The sequence below is a fragment of the Onychostruthus taczanowskii genome, unplaced genomic scaffold, assembly GCF_017590055.1.
Source record: "Onychostruthus taczanowskii isolate IOZ18803 unplaced genomic scaffold, ASM1759005v1 scaffold3, whole genome shotgun sequence".
NCBI lineage: Eukaryota > Metazoa > Chordata > Aves > Passeriformes > Passeridae > Onychostruthus > Onychostruthus taczanowskii.
The window spans coordinates 25,191,457-25,205,642 of NW_024500349.1; the positions used below are offsets into that span (position 1 = coordinate 25,191,457).

A 14,186-nucleotide genomic window follows, 5' to 3' on the forward strand; every position below is an offset into this window, starting at 1 on the left:
GCCCTCCAACGCGGCGGAGGGGCGGCCCGGGCCGAGCGGGGGCTCCGGCCTTGCCGGTGTCCGGGGGTCGGGGCCGGCCGGGCCGGGCCGGGAGGTGTCCGGGGCTGCGGGGCTTGGGAGCCGCGCAGGGAGCGCCCGCAGCATCCCCGAGCATCTCCCGGGGGAGCCGGCGGAAGGAGCGGGCGCTGCCGGGGCGCGGCTTTGTTGCTCGGGGGCAGGGGCCGGGCTGGGTCCGGGGGGCCCCGGGCGTTCCCCGGCCTTGCCCCCGCAGGGTCCCTTCGGGCCCGGCTGTCCCGGGCACACCGAGCCGCGGGTTTCGCTCAAGGGCGACGCAGTTCTCCTCCTCGGGACGGCTGGAAACTTTGCGTGCCGCGTTCGCCCCCGTCCTTCCCCGCTGGCCGCCGCCGGGTCCCTCGTTCCCGGCTTTATAAGGAGGGCGGCGGGCTCGCAGCGGGACGCGGGCTGCGGATGAGCATGGGCAGAGCGCGGCTCTCGGCGCTGGGTGTGGCCGGCCGGGATGCGCCGGGCTGCAGGCAGGCCTCTGCTCAGTCATCGCAGCGGAGCGGGCCCGCTTTCGGGATGAGCAAACTTCTCCTGCAGAGCCGGGCTGGCGGGACGGGAATTAAAGAAATGCTCGCCACGGCGCGGTGCGGGGCTGCTGTTAATAAGTTTAAGCTGACGGCGGTGAAGTTTTGGGTTCTGCAGATGCTGTTCTGCTGCCAAAAGCTGCTTCTAAGTGTATCCTGGTAGTATGAGTGTTGTAGGCTCTGTGGACATACTGAACCTGAACGTAGAGGTTTAGTTCTCTTTTCTTTAGGTGGTTCTTGATCTCTCCTTGGTTGTTCCCTCACTTATTTCCTTCCCCTGATTCCTGTATGGGTTTAGCAGATTAACCCATTGATTTTAGAGTTTTAAAAACCGATTTTATTTGTTTTTAAAGCTGGAATCATCTGTTCAGTGAATCACGTTCTTCCCAGTTTACAATTCCAGCTGGAAGGCTTCTTGAATAATACAATAGCCATCCTAGTCCTGCTCAGAGTTTCGGTGTGGAGTAACAAGCCTTGCTCGGGGCCTCCTCCTGCTCTGCATGTGATGCTGCTCTGGCTTCATTTTGTAAACTGAAGGGACAGGACTGCACTGGAGTTTTACAACTCTAAAGCTTCTTTTCTCCTTGCCAGGGCCTGATGTCCCATCTGGTGTTTTTTGCTAGTATTGTATCTATACGGTTGCAGCTTAATTAACTCCTCCTTTATTTGAGAAAGAGAAATTATAACTCAAAAATTGTTCAGGTTGACAGTACAGTTATGACAAAGGTGATGTTGGCTGGACAGACCTGGCTGTCCAGTTTACTTTAGGGGTTTTTGTTTGTTTTTCTTTGCGAGAAGCAGTGACATTTCTGATTATCCTTCCAGATGCATTTTGCAGGATTCACAGGCTCTTCTGAAGTTTTTAAATTTTTTTTTCTTTTGTGCCTTCTTGCATCAGAAGAGATGGGCTTTTTCAGTTTGAAAAAGAGCTTAACTTACTTGCTGTTGCAACAGCAGCAATATCCTGTGTCTTTTGTTTTGTTTGGTAATAATTACATGTTAGTGACAAATAATAAGCTTGAAGCAGAATAGCTGATCTGTTTGTGACTGTGATTGTTGACTCTGAAGCTGAAGGCCGTGGATATTATTAAATCTGTTTTTATGTGTCTCTGCAGAAATGACATCAGGCAAAGATCAGATAATACAAAGAAGTGTCAGTGGTTTGAAGATGCCAGCCTGGGGAGTTCAGCTAGAGCCCAGTGTTGCCATGGGTACAGTTTGTGGGTCACCCTGGTTCCCCCCGAGCCCTCAGCTGATATTAGGAGAGGATTATGTCACTCCTGGCCTTACAGAACAAACGGGAAGGCTGCTGGAGGACACTTATGGCAGCAGATCCTGACTTTATCAGCTTGTTCCTCCAAAGGCTGGGCTGTGCCAGGCGCCGTCCTGTGCTGGCCACTGATGCCAGGCAGGCTCCCAGGAGTGGGGACACCGTGGGACACCAGGGCTCCTCTCTGCCAGCTGCAGCAGATTGGAGATCTGCTCTAACGAGCTGCCTGATTTGGCTGTGGGGAGCTTTGAAGGCTGTGAGTGCTGCGGTAAGCGATGAGCACAGCCCTGTTTGGGTGAGCCCTGGAGTGGCCAGGGGGTGAATAATCACAGCACAGCCTCCCAGCCACTGCTGGAACCAGCCTGGGCTTACTCTGCTGGGTGGCATTTACAGGTGGCAGCACTAATTCTGAACTCTTTGGGTTCAGTGCACCCGTCTGCTCCCTCCCAGGGGCACCAGGCGGTTTGTCAAGGTTTGAAAGAGCAGAGGTTTGCCCAGACTGTTCTGTGATGATATCAAACACCCCCACGCCTCCAGCAGCCTGAGCAACAGTGAGAACAGAAGCAAGTTGGGCTTTTGGAGGGGCAGAAGGTGAGGCTGGGGCAGGACTGGATTTCCAGCCTTAAGCTCGTTATGTGCAGTCTGAGGAGTGCTCAGTTGAACCAGATGAATTACGTATTCCTGCTGGTAAAAGGGCTGACACAGCTGTAATTTCAGCCAATGGAGCTGTAATTATATTTGAGGTCCCAGCCCCTGTAGTATTTTAGTGGTTGCCTGTCTTCCCTAGAAATAAATGAATCTGAGCCATTCAGTCAGCTCTGAGTTCTGGCAGAGTTCAGGTCTGGTTTACACCCACTGCATGTTCTTACTCTTGTGTACCTCAGGCTTAAACTCACCTGCTCTTTGCTGAACCAGTGATGTCTCCACCACTCAGTTCTTGGACTGCATTTGTCTCTCTGCACAGTGTCTTGATGTGGAAGCTTCCAAATTCTGACCTGCACCAAACTTATGACTCAGGGAAACCACTGGTCAGACAGGGTTTAGGTCTGTCAGGATGAATTCAAGCTACTTGCAATTCAAATGAAAGTGATGGTTACTTGAAAGCGAAATAATGTGTGACTATAGCTTGGTTTGGTCCAGAAAAACCCCAAATAATTTATTTTGCTAGGCCAGACATAGATTGGAAGATAAAATTCCAGCCTCCTCCGCTGAGAAAGAAGAGTTCAAGGCGTGTTACTCATCGTGTTGTTGCGAGTCAGATTGCAGACAACAAAATTATAATTTGTGTAGGTACCTGTGCAGTTTCAAAGGCAAATTGAAGAAGCTGATAGTGCTCTGAAAGGCAGAGTTATTTCCTGGAACTCTGTGTTTGTGCTTCCTGACTCAAATGAAACAGATGAAACTCTTGCTTAGTCAAATGTCTGTGTCCACAGCTTCCTCGTGCTTTAACAGCAATTGAACTGATTATTTCTGTGCTTTCTTTCTTTCCTCCTTGAAGGCAAATGAAATTATAGTCAGCTGTAGATCAGAGGAGCCAGGGGTCTGTGATTACAGCACATGGGAGGGGGCAGAGCTCGAGCCTTGAGCCGGAGCCGCCAGCTCTGCATCATCTCCACAGGGTTCATCTCCAGGAGAAGGGGTGGATGTCCTCTGGAGCAGGGTCTTGGGAGATGGTGGAGCAGCTGGGCTAGCAGAGCAGGTAGGACCCCTGCATCCTCAGGGGGGGTTTCTCCTCCTACAGCTCAGAAAGCCATCCCATGGCTTAGTGTTGCGCACATGGGAAGGAATTCGTCGTGGGAAGAAAAGGTCAGTGAAATCAGTGGCTGTAGATGTTATTATGCAGATTCTAACTTGGTAGTGAGAAGAATGAAATACTTGTGGCTCACACTGGTGCCCTGTGTTGCTCTGGGTTCTTAATATTATGTTAGAAATTATTAAATATTAAATTTATTTGAAATTATTGGGAAATCTGACCCTGAAGGATTATGAGCAGACATTGGTGTGATGCTTTAGCACTCTTAAAAATTACGTCAGGATAGTGCTGAGGATTTGCCCCAAAAAAGATCAGTCTTGGACTCCTCTGAGTAAATTACTCATTTTTGTATGTTACCACAAGAGTCCATATTTTGGAATGCTGGAGAACAAAACTTTCTGCAGTTGCTGCTGTAGAAAACACAGGAGACACCGAGTTAATGGGAAGTGTAGGTAACTCCCTGGATAAAAATGGCTGTGCATGTAAATGATGGTGTATTCCACCTCCATAATGCACACTGTTCCCTGGAAATGTCTGCTGGAAGCTGGGACGGTGCTGGGTTATTTATTCTGTGCTCCCCTGGAGACAGGGAGGGAAGGGGCTGATTTCTTCCCTTGCTCTCAGAAAAGGCTGCTCCTTGCTGCTCTTTTAATCCTTGCCTTATTTTATTTTACTCCCTGCCTCTTAGAACTTTTCTGGGGTAGAGTGGCAGCTGCTGAATTGGTAGTTCCTCCGGGGAGTAGCAAGATACCAGCACCGAGATAAAGCTCACAGTGTCCCTGTGATTTGAACAAAACTGGCAGACAAAAACAAGAGTTGTAGTTGCCTTATCGAGGGAGGTTTGTGTAACACAACAGGCCCTGGATTAGCTTTCCTTTGCCAAGGTTGGATTTCCAGCCTCCTGGAGCTGGAACTGCCCCTGTAAAAGGAGTTTAACACAGACAAGCACCGTGCTGGAGTCTGTCCCCTGCCCAAAAGCAGTGTTGGCAGTGGAAGAGTGGCTGTGTGGGTGGGAGCAGGGTTCAGCCCCAGGTGTACCCGGGCAGGTGACGTGCCAGCCACGGTGTAGCTGCGGATTAAGGTGGGATGAGCAGCGTGCCCTGGCTGCGTGCTGGCTATCAGGCCACTCCGAGGAGCTTCTGGGACAAGTATGCAGTTAATCACAGCCATTAGCATGATTAAAATCCTGATTAGCCTGTGTCACTCGCTCCCGTTTTCCTCCTACACTTTGCCCCGTTTTATCCGGGGTGTTCGCAGGCGTGAGCAGCAGCGAGGCTGGGAGTTGTGAATGGATCCCAGGATTCTGGGCTTTGTGTTGGAACAAAGTTCCTCAGAAAGCTGCCCAGCTGCTGGCTGAAGAGAACATCTGAAAAGTCAGCCCTTCACAGCTGGAGGAGCCTCAGCAGGACTGTGGGGAATCCAGCTGAGCGTGGAGTAGGCTCGTCTTGCTGACCTTCCGTGTCTGGTGTGTCCTAACACTTGGATTTTAACATCTCCATCCCTGTGTGCTGAGGAGCTCCTCGTGCTGGCTGGCACCTTGGGGCAGGGCTCCTCTGGCCTCCAGCAGCCAGGGCTGAATGGGCTGGAGAACAAATCCAGGGATGGGATGATAGGGAAAGACAAGGCTGAAACTGAGGGTAGGGAAACTGCACATCAGCTGGTTGGATTTTGACTAGAAGTGGAAAAAAAGACAAAAAAATGAGGTAATTCTGTAAATTCCTGTGTGCAAAAACTCTATTTTTTAAAAACTTCACTGGCTGGGGAGATACTGTGCATACTCAAACTGGACCTTTTTGGAAAAGCCAACGTCTCTGAGCATTAGGTCATACACTTCCAACACATTCCCGCCTGGGAGTGAGTCATTGTCTTTTGTAAAATTGTATTAGAGCTACATCATCCCCAAAAGCTGTTTTTCAGCTGAATTTAGGGTGTTGACACTTGCTCTAAACAAAGTAAAGCTATGGGAGCATTTATCAGAGCAATTTCAAAGTGTGTTTACATACTCTGGAGTTGCGACTCCCGAAGTGCCAGGGCTCAGTTCATTCTTGGGAGTGGAAACCTTCAGCTCTCACACTGAGGACTGGGGCAAATATCTCCATGTAACTGGAATGATGTTTGTGAAGTGCTTAAAACCCTCTGGAAGGGACAGAGAAACATCGAGGTGCTTTTACCTGCTCTTATTTCTCCCTCCTCCCACGTGTTTCTTGCAGGGGCTGTGTGTTGTCTCTTGGCTGGAGATGCTCTGGCAGTTTGTCCTTCAAGGAGTTGATACTGAGGGTTTGTTTCCATATTATGACTTGGTTTTTTTCTAGCAAAACTTGTTTGAGGTTCCAGCCCTCCTCCACTTCATGCTTTCTATCAGGTTGTTGTGGCAGAGGTTCAGTGCAGTGAGAAATGGGTTGGTGCCCAGGTGGGATTTCCACAACTGATTTTAGAAGCTGCATCCATTCTGTTAAAGGGGAAGTAGAAACAACTGCTTGGAGAAGGGGATGCCAAGCACTCAGCACACTGGCTTTGCTGGGGAAAATGTGATGGGGAAATGCTGTCAGTGGGGTGAGTAACTCTGGCAGTTTGTCCTTCAAGGAGTTGATACTGAGGGTTTGTTTCCATATTATGACTTGGTTTTTTTCTAGCAAAACTTGTTTGAGGTTCCAGCCCTCCTCCACTTCATGCTTTCTATCAGGTTGTTGTGGCAGAGGTTCAGTGCAGTGAGAAATGGGTCGGTGCCCAGGTGGGATTTCCACAACTGATTTTAGAAGCTGCATCCATTCTGTTAAAGGGGAAGTAGAAACAACTGCTTGGAGAAGGGGATGCCAAGCACCAGCACACTGGCTTTGCTGGGGAAAATGTGATGGGGAAATGCTGTCAGTGGGATGAGCTTGGGGTGAAAAATCCTTGGCCAAGTTCATTGGAAAGGCTGAGGCTGCCAGGCACACCTGGATCCCAGAATGGTTGGAGCTGGAAGGAGATCACCCAGGCCACCCCCCTGGCAGGGCAGGGTCCCCTGGGCTGTGTCCAGGGGGGTCTGGGATGTCTCCAGAGAGGAGACTGCAGCCCCCCTGGGAGCTGTTCCAGGGCTCTGCCCCTCCATGGCAGAGGCTGTTCCTGCTGCTGAGCTGCAGCTGGTGTGGTTTGGTTTGTGGCCACTGCTCCCTGTCCTGTCACTGAGCAGAGTCTGGCACCATCCTCATCTCCACAGAGTCCATCTCCAGGGGAAAGGGTGGGTGTCCTCTGGGGCAGGCTCGTGGGAGATGCTGGGAAAGCTGGGTGAGCAGAGCAGGCAGGATCCCTGCAGCCCAGGAGGGATTTCTCCTGCAGCCTCTCCTCATCTGGGAAAGGCTCCAGACCCCAAATCCAAATTCAGTGTTGCTGTGTTGGCTGTTAAGCTCATCAGAAAGGGACCCTGAGTGCAGACCTCAGTGAGGATAGGGCAGGAGTGAAGCACTTGGAACTGCTCTGAGCAGGATGCAAATGGAGATCTGAAAGTTGTGCTTCACTGACTCTTTTCCTGTAATCCCCTCTGGAAAGCACTGGGTGTTTTTGAGCACCTGACTCTCAGGAGCTCACATCTGCCTGGGTTTCAGGCACACTGAGAGGAGGAGGAGGACTGTGGTGAGATGTTCCCTGGGCTAGGCTGAGGGTCCCTGGGAGGTGCTCCTGGCACTGCCATCTGCTGATGAAGTGACATCTGCTCGGGCAGTTCACCTGCTCCCTTCCCCTGTGGGCAAGGGCAGCTTGATGCACACTTGAGAGGAAAATCAGCAATGATGTCAAGTCAGCAATGATGCTGGATGTGAAATGCTGTTGGAAATACTGAGGAAAACCCAATTGTAAACAGCAGGTTAAAGAAAGTGTTTTAAAATGTCATTATTGGTGCTGTTTTAGCAGCTCCAAGTGCTTCATTCCTGCCTGTACCCTCATTGCTCTCTGCACCCAGGTTCCCTTTCTGGTGCACTGAAATGCTGTTAACACCAAACACAGCCCTGAATTTGGAATGTTCATTTTCCCTAGAATCCCAGAATGCTGTAGGTTGGAAGATCATCTCATTCTGCCCCTGCCATGGGCAAGGTCACCTTCACTATCCCAGGCTGCTCCAAGCCCTGTCCATCCTGGCCTTGGACACTTCCAGGGCTGGGGGATTTTGGTGTTGTTGGTGAGGTGTATTCCTCTGTGTGTTTTTTTTTTTTTTTGTGTTTAACCTCTCAATTTCAGCCATTTCTCTGTTGCAGCTTTATTAAGTGCAGTGCCCTGTTAAAAATGTTCCTTTGCTTATCAGCACTGGTTTTAAGAAGTTTTTCTGCTGTCCATGGGTGTTTTCACTGCTGTTAATTAGGTAATGGGAAACTTCCAAACTGGGAGAGCAAAGAGAAAAATCCCCAAGCAGCTCCAGCAGAGGCTCTGCAGACAGAGGAGGCAGAGAATGAGACAAAGAACTGAGTCACCCTCTCTTCCTTCCTTTGGACTCTTGTGGTGGGAGTGAATCGCTTCTGTTTTAAGTCATAAATCAGGGCAATTAGCAAAAGGGTTCTGGATGTTAATGGGTGCATCATTCAAAGGTCTTACTTAGCAGGAGCTGTGGATTTAAGTGGTATAAATAAGCAGCAGTAAATTGAATAGAGTGTCCTGGTGCTGGATTCCCACTGGGATGTGGCTGCACAGCCTATGAAATCCCTGTGGGTTCAGGGAATGGCTCCCACTGCCAGAGGGCAGGGATGGATGGGATGTTGGGAATTGGGAATTCCTGGCTGGGATGGAATTCCCAGAGCAGCTGTGGCTGCCCCTGGATCCCTGGCAGTGCCCAAGGCCAGGCTGGACAGGGCTTGGAGCACCTGGGACAGTGGGAGGTGTCCCTGCCATGGCAGGGGGGGCACTGGAAGGGCTGTAAGGTCCCTTCCACCCCAATCCATCCCAGATCTCTGGATTTTGGAGCACCTGGGACAGTGGGAGGTGTCCCTGCCATGGCAGGGGTGGCACTGGAAGGGCTGTGAGGTCCCTTCCAGCCCAATCCATCCCAGATCTCTGGATTCTGGGAGTGTTTGCTCAGCTCTGCAGCTGCTCTGTGAGCTTTGAGTGTCTCCCCCTGCCCAGGTCTGCAGGATGTGACCCCAGAGTGGAGGCTGGTTCCAGCTCCATGGGCAGGTGGTGCAGGATGATGGACACACCCTGAGGGTGTCCCTGAGGCCGAGTCCTGCATTCAGTCCCTTCGGGATGCCATGCTGTGGGCTTGGCACAGTGTCCTGTGACACCACCCCAGTGGGGACAGCAGGGTGCTGTGGGTGCTGGAGCTGTATTTGATACCACAAATTTGCATTTATATATGAAACTACAGTGTATGTAATCTGCAGGGTTAATTTTTCCAGGATATCTTCATGCTTAAAGCACACATATTAATTTTCCTTAGGCTGTATTTTAACCTATTTAAGCATTTACGACATGAGAATTAAAGGATATTTCCATCTCGTGTTCTGAGGGCTGGATTTTCTTTAACTGGGTTTTTTTTTAGATAAAATGTACTTTTTTTTGCATTGGGATTTGGACAGAGCATGTAGGGCAATAGGATCAAGTGTCACATTGGGATTACATATTTGTCCTGAAGTGACCCTCTTAGGAGCTTGCATGGGTGTAATTGGTGAATGACTGGATTTATAGGGATGTATATCTGCATTAGCCCTGGTCTGATGTGACTCGAGCTGATTTGCTTTTGGTCCAAACTATTTTCAGCTTGGGGAATTCACTTTTAAGGAGGGATGCTATAATTTGCCTTATTTTCCCTTAGAAGCTGTGGTGGTTTTGCCAGGATTTAATAGCTCTAAATATGAATGTAGAGCAGTGTTGCACAGCATTTTCTGGTGGTTAAAACCCAAATTTATCCCAAAAGCTGCACATTTGAGACCTCCGTGTGTTAATGGTGTGGAAAAAACCCTTTATCATTATCAACTTCCCAAGATTCTTTCATTGCATCAGTCACTGTCTTGTTCTTACAACTGTAACAACTCTTTCACTCGTGCTGTTCTGCATTATTTTGGTGTATTGTGTCCCTTAGCTGGCAGCTTCTCTGGGATTTCCCTCTCCTGGAAGGATTAACATGAATTTGAAGGCGTTGGGGAACATCAGGGAAGCTCCTTGCACCTCCAAGCTGAGTTTTCTGCAGTGAAGGTTTTGAAATGAGCAGTGATTGCTGCTCCTGCTGACAGACTCTGCCCATGGGCACATCCCTGTGTGCAGAGCCTGGCACCTGCCCCTGCCTGCAGCCTGGGCTCAGAGGGGCTTTCTGAGCCCCCTGCCCTGCTCTGGGAGCCCTTCAGGTGGTGGTGGAGGAGCGAGGGGCTGTGATTCACAGAGCCCTGCAGCCCCACAGCATCCATTTCCCTTTTTCCCTTCATTACCCTGAGCTGTTTGTGCCACGGGTTTCCCTCTGCTCTTCTCCAAAGCTCCCAGCTGCTGGTTTTTCTTCCATATTTGTTTTCTCAGATCCTGTTTTAGGCCATCTGAATGTATTCAGTGTAGGGTGGGTTTCTTTTTTTGCTACAAAGACCTTTTAAGAAGAAGAGGTGGTTGGAGCACACTGCTCCCAGAAATCCTGACTCTGGCTGGCATCAGCTGATGCTGTCTTGTTTAAACATACCACAGACTCGATGTTTTTTCCCCTTGGGCTTTGACTTCCTGTGATAAAAGGAGATTCCCTTTTAAAGCAGAGCTCCGTGGGTATATAATGAGAGAAGGAAATACTCCAAAAGTGACACTGGGAGAACAGAAAAGTTATTTTGGTGGCTGACTGTTAGAAGGGGGAATAGGAAATGCGCTCGGGAGGGCACGGGTGACTCGAGTTGGGAAAGTGAGAGGAACACATTTAAGGAATTAAGTGAGGGAGTGACCAGGGCACAGCAGTGCAGGGAAGGTTGTGATGAGGACAGAGCTGTCCAGTGCACATCTGGGATTCCTCTTGGAGGATTTAACCCTTCCCAAGCTGCTTTTCCTCTCTTCCATAAGCTGCTGCCAAGCAAAGTCTCCAAGTGTGACCCTCCAAGAGCTGTGCTGGCTTTGGCTCATGGATTTGAAGCCATGAGTAGAAGTTATTTTTGAGTTTGTGCATGTGGCTTTGTCTCCAGGGAGCTAACTAATTCTTCTCCTTCCCCTCTCCTTCCCCTCTCCTTCCCCTCTCCTTCCCCTCTCCTTCCCTCCCAGGAGTGCCAAGCCCTGTGCAGGATCCAGAGTGAAAACTGCCTTTTCCTGCTGTTGTTGGGGTAAAAATGGCACTTTGCAGAGCAGTTTGCTGTCCCTCAGCAGGGTTTTTGGGAGGCAGGGGAAGCCAGCTGGATTCTGGCAGGAGCACTGAGCTCCCTGAGCTTTCCTAGCTCCTGCCCTTGGAGTTCAGACTCACCCTGCACACACAGCTCCCTGTGGATTTAAAGTGGAATATTGATTTCCCTGGGCTGGGATATGCCTACAGAAACATAGAAAATGCCCACGATTCATCAAAATTAAGCTGGTTTTCTTGCTAGTCTGGGGTATGTTTATTTTTTCTAGAATGTAATTTATCTGTAGACTAATTTTTCAGCAGCCAGATATGCTGACTGTGCCTGTTAGGTTTCCCCAGTGAAATTCCCTGGCAAGCTTCACTTCCAGGATCATTTTGAGGTGCTGATGTAATCAAACCCTTGAATTTGACCTCAACAAGAAATTATGTAGTGCAAAGTTTGCTCTTCAAATCCATGTGGGATTGTTATTTTTGTGTATTTTTCGTGTAGCTGTTTGTGCTATTCAGTAACTTTGCTTTTGCTCATTTTTTAATTAAGAGATGGCAGTTTATGCCTGAGGAGGGGGGGAAGCAGGTTACAGATCCTTAACACCTCATCAAAATTTCAGTGGGAGTTATTTTTTCAGCTCTATTTGAATAATTAAACATTGTGCTGAACTAATTTTGCAAATGTGTGGGGGGAGCACAAGGAGTAATGAAAATAGTTAATCTAAATGGAAATGCATCAGAGCCTCCTGGTTGTACAAGTGTAACACCCTGCTTTGTTCTAAATGGTTGCATTACTTAAAAGAAACTTCCCAATTTATAAACTGAGATGTGCAATATAAGCAGAGATTGGGAAATGATCCTCTGAAAGACAGCAGTGAAGCAGGGGGGCTCTGGTGATGGAGATCTTGTTTAACACAGATCACCTTGAGCAGTGTAATTTTCCATACTGAATTTTTAACCCTTGCTTCAAAGCAAGGAAACTTCCAAAGTGCCTCGGAGGACTTGCATTTTGTCCTTAAATTAGTTTTGTTTTCAAATGAAAGATTGCAGAATCTCATTATTTATGAAACAGAGGCTTTGGATTAAGCTCAGATGTTCCTTTATTAGAGAATTCCAGCTACAAAGGGAGGCTGGGTATCCACCAGCTGCACTCTCTGACTGATAACAGGCTTTTCCAAGTAGTTTTCTTTCAGCAATCCTGTTAATGCTTTAAATTCAAGCCTAAACTTTTTTTTGTGGGATTAGGGGTAGGAAGAAAAAAAAAGCTGGATCAGAGGAATAAATGCAAATAATTCAACATGAACAGCAGAGCAGGAGGGTGAGGTGAGTCAGTTACTGTGATATGTGTTTGTCAGCCAGCAGGACAGTACTGCACTCCCCACTTTATGGCATATTAAATCAGAATGTAAAACTGAGACAGCTCATCAGGCAAAAGGTTCCTGTACGTGTGCAGAGCAGGTTTGGTGGCTGTTTGTCCTTTGTTCATCTCCTTGGTTGTCACTCTTGGCTGCTGGGGGAGTGTGGGCTGTGTCCCCATGGCTTTGTTTGTGCTGCAGCCTCTGAGAGCCCTGGGGGCTGTGTGGGGTTCAGCTCTCACAATCCACACTGGGGAGGGTGGGGGGGACCCTGAGGATCATCCAGTTCCACCCCTGCCCCTCCTGAGCCCCTCTGAGCTCTCTTTGGAGCCTTCTCCTCTCCAGATGAACATTCCCAGCTCTGTCCTCTCCTGGAGCCCCTCTGAGCTCTCCTTGGAGCTTCTCTCCAGGGGAACATTCCCAGCTCTGTCCTCTCCTGGAGCCCCTCTGAGCTCTCCTTGGAGCTTCTCTCCAGGTGAACATTCTCAGCTCTGCCCCGTCCTGGAGCCCCTCTGAGCTCTCCTTGGAGCTTCTCTCCAGGTGAACATTCCCAGCTCTGCCCCATCCTGAGCCCCTCTGAGCTCTCCCTGGACCTTCTCCTCTCCAGGGGAACATTCCCAGCTCTGTCCTCTCCTGAGCCCCTCTGAGCTCTCCCTGGACCTTCTCCTCTCCAGGGGAACATTCCCAGCTCTGCCCCCTCCTGAGCCCCTCTGAGCTCTCCTTGGAGCTTCTCCTCTCCAGGTGAACATTCTCAGCTCTGCCCCGTCCTGGAGCCCCTCTGAGCTCTCCTTGGAGCTTCTCTCCAGGTGAACATTCCCAGCTCTGCCCCATCCTGAGCCCCTCTGAGCTCTCCCTGGACCTTCTCCTCTCCAGGGGAACATTCCCAGCTCTGTCCTCTCCTGAGCCCCTCTGAGCTCTCCCTGGACCTTCTCCTCTCCAGGGGAACATTCCCAGCTCTGCCCCCTCCTGAGCCCCTCTGAGCTCTCCTTGGAGCCTTCTCCTCTCCAGGGAACATTCCCAGCTCTCCCAGCCTGGCTCCAGCCCTGCAGCAGCTCCAGGTCTCTGTGCTGTTGGATTTGGGGCTGGGGCAGCTCTGCAGTGGGGTCTCACCTGAGCACAGGGGCAGAATCCCCCTTCCCTGCTGCCCAGGCACAGGGGTCCCTGGCCAGGCAATGCTCAGCCTCCCGCCCCCAGTCCTTCTCCCCAGGGCTGCTCTCTGTTCATTCCCAGCCTGGATTTGGCTCGGGATTGTCCCAGCCCAGGTGCAGAACTTTACCCTTGGCCTTGTTGAACCTCCTGAGGTTGGCACAGCCCACCTCTCCAGGTCCCTGTGGGTGCCCCATCCCCTCCCTGCAGCTGTGACAGCGCCCAGAGCTCGGTGTCACCAGCACAGTGCCCAGGGTGCCCCAGCCCCAGGTGTCTAATTGGGCTTTTTCAGGGTCTCTCCATCCTCTCTGCAGCAGAAAATGCCTTTCCCTCCTCCAAGCCAAGTGCACAGGTTAGCACTGGTGGTGCTGCCAAGGAAATAACCCAGCTGTAAAGTCTCAGTGCTGCCAAATAAAAAAGATTATCTGTGGCTGCCACTGTCACCTTTGTCCTCTCAGCACAAGGTTTCCCACCTGCAGCTCACTCTGAACACTCCTCTCCCTGCTTATCTCTTGTGAGGGTTTTCTGGTAGTCTCTCGAAGCACAGGAGCTGGGATTTCCAGATGAAATGCTTTGTATTATACTTTTCAGAAGCATGATACCAAAAAGGGGGTTGTGTACTGGGGGGAGCATTTTCAGCTACTAAACAGGGATGTAGGCTGTGTTTTATGGAATTGACTGAAATATTGTGGTTTTTAATGTGGAAGTTGCATGTGGATTCAGCAAGTTTTTACTGAATTCTGTTATTCTACTGATTTATTTTTTAAAAAAAGAAAAATGGAGTGTTTTCAGATGCTCACCGGGTTGACCAGATTCAAGGCAGGCTTTT

General features: G+C 50.0%; 1 protein-coding gene across 5 annotated transcripts in view; it reads left to right on the forward strand.

The window, feature by feature from the left end:
- The window catches only part of MAP4 (microtubule associated protein 4), a 150,469-nt gene that overhangs the window by 1,035 nt on the left and 135,248 nt on the right, over positions 1-14,186 (forward strand). The gene's annotated exons all lie outside the window — the stretch shown is intronic.